This window comes from Diceros bicornis (assembly GCF_020826845.1).
Source record: "Diceros bicornis minor isolate mBicDic1 chromosome 12 unlocalized genomic scaffold, mDicBic1.mat.cur SUPER_12_unloc_2, whole genome shotgun sequence".
Taxonomy (NCBI): Eukaryota; Metazoa; Chordata; class Mammalia; order Perissodactyla; family Rhinocerotidae; genus Diceros; species Diceros bicornis.
Genome location: NW_026690865.1, coordinates 310741 through 326148, shown reverse-complemented (window position 1 = coordinate 326148; position 15408 = coordinate 310741). Strand labels below are relative to the sequence as shown.

At 39.0% G+C, this 15408-nt stretch overlaps 2 long non-coding RNA genes across 3 annotated transcripts in view; both read right to left on the bottom strand.

Annotated features, from left to right (window-relative positions):
* Positions 1-2749: 2749 nt before the first annotated feature.
* LOC131401640 (uncharacterized) lies at positions 2750-5729 on the bottom strand. 2 transcript variants are annotated; one of them, XR_009217823.1, is made up of 4 exons: positions 5660-5729; positions 4814-4886; positions 4654-4704; positions 2750-2786 (listed from the first exon to the last, which is right to left on the bottom strand). It is a non-coding gene; the product is annotated as an uncharacterized LOC131401640 (long non-coding RNA). The 2 variants fall into 2 exon arrangements; XR_009217822.1 differs by lacking the exon at positions 2750-2786 and adding an exon at positions 4064-4119.
* A 52-nt stretch (positions 5730-5781) lies between these two features.
* LOC131401641 (uncharacterized) overlaps positions 5782-15408 on the bottom strand; it is a 47873-nt gene continuing 38246 nt past the window's right edge. The window contains exons 3-6 of the long non-coding RNA XR_009217824.1: positions 9882-10009; positions 9690-9799; positions 7626-7737; positions 5782-5884 (exon numbers count right to left, since the gene is read on the bottom strand). This is a non-coding gene — a long non-coding RNA (uncharacterized LOC131401641). The remainder of the gene's footprint in view (positions 5885-7625; positions 7738-9689; positions 9800-9881; positions 10010-15408) is intronic.

Here is a 15408-nt window from a genome sequence, read left to right as displayed (position 1 = left end):
GAATAAATGAAGAAGATTTGCAAGACAAAAGGCAAACATCAAAGCTCATAAAATAAAAAGCATCATATTTCTGACCTAACTGCTCAATTTTAATAATAAATATTGATATATTCCTCTTTTACCATGTATTCTGCTGGTCAGTTAAATACCTATTTCTAAGGGTGGTAGTTACACATAAGCAAAATAGGTACACCTGGTTGGACTTTACTGATCTTTAATTTTTGTGTGCTATGAACTCCTTTGGAAGTCTGTCAAAAGCTGGAGACACACTTCCTGGGAAAATACACACACCTAGATACTATTATATTGAATTTCTGAGGGTTCATAAATTTCCCCGATGTCCAACCATGCTGACAAACATCATATCATGTCAGGGATACCAAAAATGATCCAAAGCTTTAAAATGCCCTCTCTGCCAGGCCAGCTGGAAACTTTATTACTCAAATCTGAAGCACTCTGGTATCTATCAAATCCCATACATCCCACTCTAATGGCAAATATCACCAATACTTAATAGTACAGAGTAACCTAAAACCACATAAAAGGACTGTTCTAACGTGAGGCTTTTACACCAAGTACTACACCGTATGGGTAGTTTTTTCTTAAGCATAAATGGCAGCAGGTCAGGTGGAGCCACCATAATTGTTGAAGGCTTAGTTAAAAATGGCTGTCCTGATAGACATTTGATATCCTAGACAAAGTCAGTTATGCTATTTAAATTTTACATGTGAAAAATTCTTGCCGTCACAGAAGACTGCCAAGTACCAAAGGCTTTAAAAAGAACACTTACAGTCTACTCACACTGTTACATAAAATGGTACCCAAGGTTCTAAAAAAGAGATCACTAGCTATAGCATACAAAGCTGAAGAAAATATAAAATCTTGTCAGATGCAATGACATGTTTTAATCTGTTAGGAGATAATGAAGCAATGTAGCAATATTATGTTGCTATTTGCTCAAAATAGCCATATGACTTTTTATAAAATCAGTTTCTAAAAGGATTTCCTTCACTCTCTTTCTAAAAAGCTACTGTCTGCTCATTTTACCCACTGCTTGCCTCCCTTGCCACTCTTTCACAACCACCCTGCAACCTACTCTGCCTCCAGGCTACTGCCCCTCCACCCCACTAACTCTTCAGGACCTCTGAGCCCCTGGCCATGGACTAGGGGCCTATCTCACTCTGACCCCTCGGCAGCACCAGTGGCTTCTCATCTCTTCAGGGATTTCCTCCCACCTCTCTAGAACTGACTCCCCTTTCTCCTTAACATCCATGCTTCTTAAGGTTTCTGTTGGAGGCACTTGAACTCCATACAATGCTCTAGGGATTTCAACTTCACACTCATGACGTGAAGTATTCTGCTAATGTTCTCAAATCTCCTTCCAAAAGACTTCTGCCCTGAGCTTTACACACATCCATCTAACTGCTTCACGGACTTTTCTCCTCTCAGGTGTCCTGTGACCCCTCAAACTCAGTATCTCCAAAATGAAACTCAATTTCTACCTTGTCCTCACCCCAACCTGCTCTACCCCTACTGCTTGCTGTCTCATGAACGGCCCAACCACACTCCCAACTGCCCAAGCCAGACTCGACTTCTCACCTAAGCACTCACTCTAGCATATATCATCAATTTCCAAGTGCTTTATTATTTTATTTCTTTCTTTTATGTTTAATTGCTTACTCAGAGCTGCAACCCTCTGCCCAGACTGATGCTATCTAACCCAGAGGCCCCTACACTCCACTACCAGAGTACAGAGTGCCTAGGTCTTCACCTGACTTCCACAGCATAAACATTTCCTATAAAACATGGCATCCACTAGTTCATTCCCAGCATTCTTCCAGTCTTGGAACCCTCATTTCACATCCCGTTGATCAGACACGTGTGTGGATTTTTATCTTAATCAGGATTATGAAGAGAGAAAAAAATTACAGTGCAATTCACACAGTGTGCAATACACAGTTCCACACAGCAAGCATCACAGCCTTTATAAAATAATCAAAGCACTGGCCACTCATGATTACATTGGCATTTGACACACTATAATAATATAACAACGCACTCAAAGAGGTTAAAAGTACAATCACAGGATCATCATAGCCTATTAGAGACAGGAGCAATTTAGCTACTGCAATAGAAACACTTTACCTCATCATCCTTTCTCTTTTTAAAAATGCTATCCTCAACTTCACCAACTGCTAACATGATCATCTGTACTCTTTGCAGATTGACATAACCACTTTCAGTAAGGTATCCCTGTAAGTGATAAAATACATGTAAAATAATCTTCTTATAAAAGCAAATACTTCTGTTTTGAAATTATTCAAGAATGAACTCACCCCAGTTTTGTGAACCACATTTTTGTATATGTTAACCAAACGGTCAATTGCACCTTCCCTGCCACCAGGAAACAAACATTATGTATTAGGACCAGTACGCACTGTAAGCAAGAAGGCTACAACAGTAGTTTAAAAACCCACACAAAAACACATACCGAATCTCTAACGACAGCAGGTGAGGAAGGAAGTCATTTCCCACAAAGAAGCACATGAAGACCCAGTCATCAATGCTCCTCTCGACATCAAATGTGAACGGTAGGCTGGCCATGGTGAGCTCTCTTTCCAAATACTACAACCAAAAAGGAATGCTGCCATTAAAGCTATGAAACGGCACTCTGCTTTAGAGGGCTGATTTCAGTGATTATTGCTACATACCTCAGGAAGAACATCAAGACGAAGGAAGATAAACTCCCCTTCTGCACAAGGAAGACTATCTGCAAGTTCATCGTGCTGCAACAAAAGGAGTAAAGATTAAACAAGTCTACTCTAAACCCTGTAATTTTTTTCCAGCCCAACGAACATTATAGCTTTTTTTAAAGCAAGATCCATTTTAATATTACAAGTACTAAATAAAAAAAGAACTCACCAAACCATTTTAAAAATAAAAATTACCCATAATCCCAATCATACCTAGACCAGGGATCAGCAAATGTTTTTTGCAAAGGGCCAGATAGTAAATATATATATTTTAGCCTGTGCGGGACACACAGTGTCTCAGTTGCATATTCTTTCATGTTTTATTTCATTTTACAACCTTTTAAAAATATAAAAACCAGGGCCGGCCCCCTGCATAGTGCTTAAGTTTGGCATGCTCCGCTTTAGCGGCCAGGGTTCGCAGGTTCGGATCCTAGGCGTAGACCTACACCACTAGTCAGCCGTGCTGTGGCGGCAACCCACATACAACATAGAGGAAGACTGGCACAGATGTTAGCTCACGGCTAATCTTCCTTTAAAAATAAAAAATAAAAAAAAAAGTAAAAACCATTCTTAGCTCATAGGCCAAATCTAGAGGGCTGGAGTTTGCCAATCTCTGACGGATAGCCAACCAGTATTTTGATGTGTATGCCTCTAGACCCTTCTCTGTGAGCATACAGTATACTTCTTACCTGCTCTTTTCACTCACTATGTCTTTTAAAGAGGTACCATATTCTTAAAACAGATAGAAACCTCTTTAGAGACTGGATATAATCAAGTGAACCCAAAATATGCAGAAACTAGAAGCAACTTAAAAGTATCAAGAAGTTTAAAGTATCAACAAGTTTAATATATTTGATTTGTAGTTCCTTTTAAGAATAACCATTTGAAACATTACTTGTACAAACAAATCATGTGCCATGGACATTATTACCTATGAGACTTAAGCCTCGTATACTTACAAGCTATGTTAGAAAAAGTGGAGAGTAGAAAGAATGAGCACACGCATGCTTTGGAATGTGTCTTTAAAGAGTTTTCAAAGACACATTTCTATGAGAGGGAACAGAGAAAGTAGGTAAAAGATCTAATCAAAAATAGTCTTCTCTTTATTTTAAAAATGAAGCAACCTGAATATATTTAATGCTGTTCAATTATACACTTAAAAATAGTTAAAATGGTATATTTTGTATTATATATATTTTATCACAAAAAAAATAAAATAAAATTTTTAAAAAAATGAGGCAACTACCATCTCAAATTTCTTACCTTTCCCTTCTTTTCTCTTGGCAAACCTTCACAGTCCTTAACTTCATGTTCAAACTGATTACAAAGAGCACATGGCTTGGGTTTGTTTGGTTTGAATTCTTCTCTAATAAATGTCAAGTTGGGTTCATGTGCAGCAAGGCCGAGCATAATGAGATCACCTATCAATCAACAATGACAAAACACTGAACCGTGAGCACTTTCAGAAGATCCTTACCATAACCAAAGACATAAGACATTACCATAACACAAGACACCAACACAAAGAAAAGCCCAAAGGAGCACAAAAACAGAGGCAGCAAAGCCAAAATGCCTAAAACTTCCTAGTAGTTCTCAGTCAACAAGATGTACCCCAGATACATGGGCCTAGAGTGTAGACTACCACTCAGGAGTCAACACTCGTCCATTTTAAAGGTATGTGCAGCCATATTAAAAGGTAGAAAAATGTAAAAAAAAAAATTAAAGATAGGTAAACATTAATCACAGATTAAATAACTCAGTACTAATTTCCTCTCAAACATAAAATCAGCAAGGCACTTTAGAATTTCCAGGCAATCATGAATAATTCATTACTATACACCAACTCATCAACTTGCTATGGTTTAATCCAAGAGACTCAAATTCCAAAGAAGAAACTTACCATCTGCTCCACATAAGCAATGATGAGTGTTTGGGTCATGGTTAGGCTGAGCTAAAGGAGGAGGAAACATATATTTATTATATTTATACCAGAGGAATATCACATTTTACCATTTTCTATATAATGGCTTGTCAATCAGATATTCATAAGTGATTTTTACCTCTTTGTCTTCTAATGTAATCCATAATTTTATGTTCTCCTTCACCAGGAGCACTAGCATCAGATAAAATAACCTATAAAAGTTTTTAACACTTTCAGCTCCTCTCCAATTTTCTAGGACAAAAATCAACAGAACTGAGTATCTTAAAATAAACTGGGATAATTCTATTAAGATGTTATTAATTGGAAATTTTTCTTAATAAGGTGTGTGTGTATTAAACACCAAAACTATTTACTTACTGCATGGAATAGAAAATCAAATGTCTGGGTTAAACTTAGCCATTAGCAAAACCGACCAGTCACAAGTCTCTACCATTCTCACTGCTACCTAAGGACACAGCACTGAAGCACACAAACCCTGGGAGCAATCAATAAAAGACACGCAGTAAACACAATTTCCCATACCTAATAACAGGGAAATAAGCTTATGACCCTAAAATCACACAAGAGTTTGTTTAAATTTTACTTAAATACTTAGGAGAACACCGTGATTCTTTAAAGGCAGACCCACGACTTTAACTTTGCTATATTTTGATTTCAAATAGAAATGTTCATTTAAAAATTACTTTCATACATAAATAGATATTTTTAAAATCATGAGTACCGTTTTATGGCTTCATAGTGACGGTAAGAGGACAAAAAATTGGCATGGAGAGAAAATTCGACTGTCTAAAACTGGATCATGCAAGACACCCCATTTCTAATAACCCTGGCAGCTTCTCCTTTCCTCTGACAGTCAACTAGGATTTCACAGGGGGGAAAAAAGAAAAAAATAGCATCAGTCATATCAAAGTATAGACTCAAATATCACCTTCATCTTTTTGAAGTACCAAAATGTGAAACTTACTGTCAAATTTTTCCACCCAGGATCATTATTTAAACGATCAGCTATGTAATAGCGAAGGCATTCAGCAAGATTGTCCATGAACCTGGTTCCCTAAGTTGATAGAAGGAAATAAATTAAGCTATCATTTAAGAGTTAGCAATAGCCAGCAAAGTCTGAGACTACTTACTGGTGTAATACAGTTGCTGTCAAATCTTTCTTTTATTTCTTCTGGAGGAAGAAAGCCACCTAGAGAAAAAGAGGCAATGTTTTGTTATCCCCATAAAAAGTGAGGTAAACTACTCAATATTAAGCCCAAACAACAAACACAGTAAGTTCAAATACAAAAAAATGAGAAGTATTGTCACTTGAGGAACAATGTTCCCCTTTCTGGGAAGAAAATAAGATTCCTCTCCTCAAATTTAAATAAAGCTTTAACATAAGTGTCAAACAATATATAGTACACAAAAGATACTATACTGTTATATAAAAATATAAAAATTATGATGTTCTTCCTAAGGCCCTCTGCAGCAGAATACACACACGGGTTAGGGATTCTAATTTGATACCAGTTCTTAAAATAAAGGTGCCTTAGAAAAACAAAATTAGGGCCAGCCTCGTGGCTTAGCGGTTAAGTGCGCGCGCTCCGCTACTGGCGGCCCGGGTTCGGATCCCGGGCGCGCACCGAGGCACCGCTTCTCCGGCCATGCTGAGGCTGCGTCCCACGTACAGCAACCAGAAGGATGTGCATCTATGACATACAACTATCTACTGGGGCTTTGGGGGGAAAAAATAAATAAATAAAAATTATAAAAAAACAAGAAAAACAAATTAAAATGCTGAATTTATCACAGCTTATGATAAGAAATAAATGATAAGAAATAAAAATATCAGCTAGAGGGATACAAAAATCCTATTTTTCCCTCTGTATCACTGATTAGCTTTTTCTCAAGACACAAACATATTTCATAACATGTTCAAGAAAGAAGACATCTTTAAAATCAAAGACAATCTGTTATAGATACAAACAGGTTTTAGAGTATTAGTATAACCTACAGCTAAAAGTAACTATATACTCGCATACTTCTAGCAAATTAAAATAACATAGAATGTATCATAATTGCAGGTTTGACCTGACTACACTATGGTATCTTTTTTCAACTTCCCAGTGTAATATCCTGAGCCAATAAATTGTGGCTTTCCTGGTCTGTCATATTGCCCTATGTAACAAAACACCAAACAAATCACTCTGCTACAACCACACCCCACCTCACACACAGGTGTCCTGGGAAAGAACCAGTCAGAGTGGGCATGAAGACCTCTTGACCTTTCTCCTCTCTGAGCTTTAGCCAACTCCTACCTATGTGCCCATCAGGAATTTCAAGGCTTTGAAGAATTGCAAAAATGGCCACATCCCACCCCTCCCCTCCTCAAAACTGAGAGAACCCTGGGTACCTCACTGCCTCGGTTCCTGCTACATCAATCTAGACTGACAATGTGTGTGACTTGGTGAAAGCCTGGAATATGGGTCACATCATCCCAGGCCTCCTCATGTAGACCTCTGAGTTCTAAGAGGAAGCAATAGGCAAGCTACCAAGACTGATTTGAGGAAAATGTTTACAGAATGGTAGCTTTCTAATAGCCCCCATTAGAAAAAAAGAAGTAAGAAGCACTTAAAATATTTCTATTTTACAGATACATAAAAGTTAGCAGAAGAGCTGCACTTGTCCTGAGAGGGACTGACAATCTGCTCTCCCTACCAGAACTGCCTCCTTGTATTCCCAAGTTTCTCTTTTACTACAGAATTTGGAAACAAATAGTGAAGAATTCCATTAACAACTTTTCCTCAACAGTGAACATAAATTTTCCTTGCATATTCTGGGATCCTAAGTAAATTAAAACCTTATCTATTTGTAAGAAAAAGTTGCCGCCCCTCCCCCTTCTGCATACATCTTATAAAAAGTCCACCTTCAAGATTCATTTTCTTTACCTTTTGCCAGTATTTCTTCCCTGACTCGCTGCTTCTCTACTGCTGCTTCCATTCCTTCCTTTGATGCTCTGAACCTCCTCGAACGCTGCTGGTTCATTTTAGCACGTGGTGCCTGAAAAACATGTATTTCATATTCACATAATATTATTCAGAATATTTGCAACTAAATCTGCACATTATTTTGAATCAGTTGTTTTTATAAAACTAGTACACTAAAATGGAAAAGGTAAGTAATATGTCTAATAATCCTTTCACGACAGACAGGAGATCCTGAGGACTTAAATTTGGACCAAGAACCTAAAAGCTGAGCTCAGTGAGTGACATATCAAATGGACAAACATCCTATGAAGCCACAGCACTTAACAATGCAGGCCCCACGACCTAATGCCAATTCCACTGGGTTATGGTGCTTCAAAGCACCCAAGAAGAAAGCTCACTTGACTCAAAGACTCAGCCAGCAGACAATGACTACAGAACCAGGATCAGGAAGAGCTTCCTTCTGTCCTTGCCTAAGAGGAAGGACGGTCTCCAAATGAGATGCACAATGCCCTATAAAAGCAAAAGAAAACTACTTGATCTGTAGGACCCCAAGGCACTTCCATTTTGTACTTCCCACAATAAGCTTCATAATCACCACTCTGTCTCTACAAGCACAGCAGGAGACAGGGAACAAGGTTTTTACCAAAAGTACTTTTAAATCACTCTAACCAAGTGAAATTTAAATCACTGGATAAACCTGAATGAAGTGAACTGGACTGTAAGGTTCTGAAGTTACTGAACTGAGTTTTGGGGTTGGAAGGGACTCTGAAGTATCCTGTCTACAAAAAATAAGTTCTTTTATATTCTCTTTTAAACAGTTCCCTTTTCTGTAAAATGAGACCACCTAATCTAATTCTTTCAAGCATCAAGTTCTATGATCTACATTTATATTGTAACAAAAAAAATGTTACAGACATGAGCACGTACACAACGCACACAAATATGTACATATTTTATACTTGATCTAGCAGTAAGGGCATACTGCAGTAAAGTTAAAAATTTTCTTCAAGAAACTTAGCTAATGTGAATTGGAATATGCTCCAAATAAGACATATTCCTGTTCCCTTTATTCTTTACTCCACTTTAACTACAACTTAACAAGTTATCAGGTAGCTAAGATTTTTCTTTGAGTAAAGAGAACCTCACAGAAAAGTTAATCTTCTTGGACCCAAAGTTTTCTGGATTTTCAAAATCATTCCATTAGCTACTACAATTGCAAAATCTAAAAGAAAAAGAGAATCTATTTGCATATGGCTAAATAAATTTAGGCTTATGATTTACCTTAATTTTCCTTGAACCCTGGTATATAGTTTGCTAATCAATTATAACCTAAGCTACTTGATATTATTACCATAGGTCAGTAAGTTATTCCCCTCTGAAGGTCCTGTGATGACTAATCACTGCCTATAGGATAAAATCCAAACTCCTGAGTGTGGCAGGTGAGGCCTTCTTCAAGTCATCACTCTACTTCCCTTTCCAATCTAAAACTCCTACAGTTGCCGAAATATGTCAGTGTGATCATAGGCATGGAGAGTGTGTTTACCTGCCACATTTGAGAAGCCCATAAGGTCCTCCCTCCCCATATCTGTCCCACCCATCCCCTTCTACTGCCCACCAATCTCCAATTATTCTTTATCCTTCAAGAAATGGGACAAAAGTCACCTCCTCTCTATCTTCCAACTCTCTTAGTAGCACTGACACCTTCTTCCCTCAACATGCTGCATGTGTTATCTAGTGCCTATAAAGTCCATAAATAACTAACCTCACTCATTTATCTAAGTCTCTGTCCCTTTACTGGTAAGCCCTTCAAAAGCAAGGGCAGTCACCAACATCCCCAGCATTTCACAGTACTTGGTACAAAACAGGCATAAAAAGTGTTTGAATGCATGACTGAAGGATGAGGCTTGCTTTCTCAAATTTACCACACTCAACATTTTTCTTTATTTAGCTGACTTTCATTCTAGACACTGGGAACACAGCAAAAACAAAAACGGAGGACTCTAAGTTAATTATTTTAGCACTTACCACTCCATCTATTGCCATGTAGAGAAGTCGTCTTGGTCTTACTATATTGAAGTCTGTCAATGTATTCAAAAATTGCAACCATCATTTTATCTTCGTTTTTTGGTGCTGGTCTATAATGATAAGCACACAATGTAATATAATATAGTACTCCTCTGTAACTGGTGATGTCAGTGACAAAAACAGGTTACATACTTGTCTTCAGGATGAGTACGGGGATGGATGATTCCATTCATATCCAAATACAGATTACCAAACTCCACGTCATTTGGATTAGGTTTACTGGCATCAACAGGAATCTTGACACCATTGCATTCTTTTGGCTATGAGGAAATGAGAATTAATAGTAGTTTGATTGTTCAAGTCTGAAACTGATATAACCTAGGCTCAGTAAGTACCTGTGTTTCATTTCTGAATTGGAAATAAAACACTTTAAGCAATCTTTAAATTATAAGTTATCTTATTCCTTAAAGCAAACTGAAGTAGATATTTCATTTGTAGAAAGTAGACAGTTTCCAACACAAGTTAATCTTCTCTATGTGGGGGATAGTTATCAAATTTCCAAATCATTCAGTTGTCCAAGCGAGAGACCAGGGGAGTCATCTTAGAATTCTTTTCCCTTACCACCCATTCCAATAAGTCCTGTCAATTTAACATGAAAAACACTAACCACATCAGGGCATCAGCTCTCACCTACAAGACTGGAACAGTCTTCGTATGGACTGCCCACCTCTAGACTCTCCTGTCTCCAGCCTACCCTCTATGCTGCCAGAGTTTTTTTTCCTAAAATACAAATGTGGCTGCATCTTAATCTTGCCTGATTCTCCCAGTGATTCCCATAGCGGGTGTAAACCAATGAGCCTGGACCCATCCTAGTCTCCTGTCCCACCACGATATTGTTCAGGTCCACCCCATCTCGTCTAAGTTCCTGGAAAACGCTCTCATCTCTCAATGTCTTTGCACACTGCTTCCTCTCTATCAACACCCACTTCCTGAAATCTTAGTAATTTTCCAGGGTCAGACTCAGATCAAATGTCGTTCATTTTATAACGCTTTGTACTCATCTCCTAAGAAATTAATTGCTCTTCCTTCTGCATTTCCACACAATTTTGCTTATTCACTTGTAGCACTTCCATGGTTTTATAATTAATTTGTCATTCTAACCCAGCTACACTGTGCACTCTTCAAAAGGTAAGGACTGTGCCTTACTCACTCCTGGAGGCACTCAATTATACTTCTGTGATAAACATTACCTTTGTCTTTTTCTCCCAGAGCTTCAGCAGATGATAAGAATATGAGATAGGTTTTTACTGTTACTAATAGTAAAAGTCACTTAAAAAATAATAGTTCCCCAACACATGCAAAGCATCATTTGTAACAGCAAAAAACTGTGAACAATTTAAAAGCCCACTATGTACATGCTATATCATGGATGAACCTCAAAAACATTCTAAGTGAAAGCCAGTCATGAAAGACCACAAAAGATTCCATTTATATGATCCAGAATAAACAAACCAATAGAGACAGAAATAGATTAGCTTTAATCTGAGGGTAGAGGAAGTGGAAGGGAGATAGGAAGTAACCACAAGTGGGTACAACATTTCTTTTGGGAGTGATGTAAATGTCCTAAAATTAGATAATAGTGATTGTTGTACAACTCTGTATATATACTAAAAACCACTGAATTGTACGCTTTAAATGGGTGAACTTTATGGTATATAAATTATATCTCAATAAAGCTATTAAAAATAGATAAATAAACGGTCAACTTAATTAGGAAAAAAAAGAGCCCAAAGAATGCATTAATAAACTGTGATATGTCCATATAGTAGAATATCAAATAGAAGTGAGATTCAAAGAAATAGAGCTGGATGGTCACAAATATATTGCTAAGACAAAAAAGCAAGCTGCAGAAGAATACATACAGTATACCACTTATTCAAAGTTATCAAACAGATAAAACAATATTAGGTATTGTTCAGGGATGAATACATATGCAATGAAAGCAAAATTAGAAAAGCAAAGGAATGATAAACACCAATTTCAGGACAGTGGTTATCTTTGAGAGAGAGGGAAAGGAATGAGATTGAGCTTCAGTTTGGATTTACAATTGGGAAAAAAGGATATCAAAAGAGATTTAAGGGCAGAATAGGGAAGAAGCTATCAGACAGTGTTCCATACTCCGTGCTATGAATCAGGAAAGAGGGGTTCAATCAGAAGCAGTGAATGGGATAACTGGTAAGGAAAACAGGAGGTCAATTTTTGGGGGGTCTATTGAAAAAGATAATCTGATGACCCCCAAACATAACAAAACAAATTCTATGAAGGCAGGAGGCTCTCTGCCTATCCAACTAACCTCTACACTCCAAAGTCCACATTTTCCTCTCTCCTGCACCAAATAGACACCAGACTCAGGAGAATCCACACCCACTTTATTTATGCTCCCCAGGAAGCCACATAGTTAGTATTTTAGACTTGTTGGCCATATGACCTTAGTTGCAACAACTCATATCTGCCTTTGTAGAGTGAAAGCAACCATAAAGAATACAGACATGAATGGGTATGGCTGTGTTTCAGTAAAACTTTATTTACAAAAACTGTACACTGGCTTGCTAACCTCGGCCCTAGCGCCTAGCACACCACTAGGCATACTGTAGCTCTTCAACGGATGTTGCGTATAGCTACATGAGAATTTCTACTTCCACTCCCTAGAAAGTATAGCACGGGGAAGGGTGCATGGGGAGGTCCTAACTTTGAGAAAAGAGCTCCAGGCATTCCCAATAAGAAAACTGAACATACTTTCCTCTCAGGAGTTACTGTAGATATAGTCAACACATTAATTACGTAAACTTAGAGTTTCTTTCTTCAAGAGAAGATTTTGATGCTCACCAAAGGAACTCACTCCTCAAGAGCCTTGCCAAACACAAGCCAACGTGTCTCCTGCTGCATTAAAGAGATCCTCAATCAAAGGGCAGCTAAAAGGAGAGCCACTCTGAACCCTAAAAACAATTCATTTCAAAGAACTTTTCACTATCTCTTGGATTTACCAGATGATAAACTGAGCACACACTGCAGCCTTCCCTTTTTACTCCAAGACCACATGAAAGACTAAAAACAAACAAATAATCACAACTGCATAACTGTACTGGAATACCAGAAGAACCCTCTGCGGCTGAGAAACCATGAGGGATGCCTGAAATGTGGAAAACTAGATCTGACAAGATGGAGCACACAGCCTAAAACAGGCAGAGAGGAGTTCGGCAGCCGAGCAGTGGGAGAACACAAGAAGGCTCCAGGCCCAGACAGGGGGCTCAAGGGATAGTCTCTGGATGATCCATCACCACCAGCAGCAGGAAGAGCCAGGTGGGTCAACCCCTGCACTCTCCTCTCACCCCCTCAGGCCCCACGTGCAGCAGGCAACTGGAGACAGGATTCCCAGAAAACACGGGCGCTTGAGCAGGAAAAGCAGCGCAGTACGCTGGCTCTCTAGCAGTTCCCCAGAGCAACAGGGCGCACATCTGCCCAGAGGGCTGGCCGTCCAGCAGTTCCGCCAAGCAGCAATCCCACTTCTCCTCCACTTCACGGAAAAAGGGAGGGATCTATTTATCCCTAATAGGCAGTTGGGAAATTATCCTATTTGTACACAAAGATGCCAAGGAATCAAGATAAAGAAGATATTTAAGGGCCGGCCCCATGGCTCAGCGGTTAAGTGCGCGCGCTCCACTACCGGCGGCCCGGGTTCGGATCCCGGGCGAGCACCAACGCACCGCTTCTCCGGCCACGCTGAGGCCACGTCCCACATACAGCAACTAGAAGGATGTACAACTATGACATACAACTATCTACTGGGGCTTTGGGGAAAAAAAAAAAAAGGAGGAGGATTGGCAATAGATGTTAGCTCAGAGCCGGTCTTCCTCAGCAAAAACAGGAGGATTAGCACGGATGTCAGCTCAGGGCTGACCTTCCTCACAAAAAAATAAATAAATAAAACTGTTTAAAAAAAAAAGAAGATACTTAAAGAATTAAAGATGGTACAAACATGCAAATAGTGAGTCTGTATAAAAATACACTCCACAGGTTTTGAAATAAACCCCCAAAATGAGTTTCCCACCACCTTACTCTTCCAATCTTATAATAAGGCTTCCGGCTCCTCAAACGTAAAGCTGAAGCCACTCCTGTCAGTGACAGCTAAGCGTACGCATTTTTGTGTGAGCCTGCACAGTATTTAACAGCAGCATTAGAAAATCCTGAATCACGCCTGAGGTTCCACTGTAACACTGAGTTCTCACTACTGGAAGTCAGATGCCAAACTACAGCATTTGGTTTTAGATTTCCCTTAAAGCAGCTTGGAACTCAAGAACTGCAGAACATGGGTGATATTTTGGGGAGAAATGGTCAAAAGGCTAAGGAAAATTTCAAATTGCAGTATTTTGGTTAAAAATTCAGGCCATAAATTCCGATACAGTTGCCAAATAGAAAATTTTAACATTTTTAGAGATTAGTATTTTTTCAAGTAGTATGTATCTTAGGTCCTCATTTTTATACCGTGTTAGTCAACAAGGACTATTAATTATCACTCACATTTACAAAGCACTTAAAATGTGATAGGCACTGTTCTAAGGGATTCTACTCATGGATTATTCCCCTCTCTCCTCACAAGAACCCTGTGAGGTACAGAGTAGCCCACTTATAAATGAGAACACAAATGCTGAGAGGGGTTAAGTGGCTTCTCCAAAGTCACACTACTGCCAAGGGACCCAGCAGTATGAATCAGAGCTGGGATCTTAACCAGTATGTTAGACTGACTGATTATAATTTCACTAGATTCAACATGAATTTATTGAACATTTATAACGTGCATCAAGGACTACAGCCAGTGCTACAGAGGACACAAAACATGTAAAACGTGTGAAATTGATCCTCGCTCTCTAAGACACAAGATAACACTGGAGAGATCGACTTCCAGCATGACAGTGTGAGTAGCTCTGCTCACCTGCTTCTCGGGGAAACTAGTGAATTTTTTTTAAAATAACACCATTTAAAGCCCTTGGAAACAGTCCTAGAGGAAGACAGCAATCTAGTCACAAAAACCTAAGAAAATTCAGCATTGACAATACAACAGAGCATGGAAAAGTTTCAACCTAAAGACACTCCCAAGAACAGTGCAAGTTGTGGTGAAAAGCAAGTGGGAAGAGAATCCTGGATCTAATGAAGATACAGCCCAGACTATAGGCCAGCTAGTTTGTAGGAGAGAACCAGGGAATGAGACAGCTGGGAAGAGCCCTCTTGGGGTTCGGACAAGTACCAAACATTAACCTCAGAAACTAATCCCCGGCAGGAGCCACTATTTGACTGGATTAGTCTGTAGAGGAATTCATGCCCCAGGGCACTGCTGAGAACAACACAGCAATGGGCCACAATTAGTGGAGGTTAACTGCTGGGTGTAATGAGGGCAAGAGTGGGAGAGAGTCCTACCTGTACCTGTCATCCTAGGGTGGCTCTGGGCATGCCCCAAACTGCACCACCCAGAGAAGCAATATCAGAGATCTAACACAGTGAGGAAGAAATACATCTCACTAAAATAATCCAGCTGGTATATAAACAAATAACAGTAACAAGCCCTGAAAGAGTCTGGGGGTGGGGGGCCAATACCCAGAGTTGCTACAATATGTTATCTAAAATGTCTTATTTACAGCAAAAAACTACCAGGCATGTAGAAAAA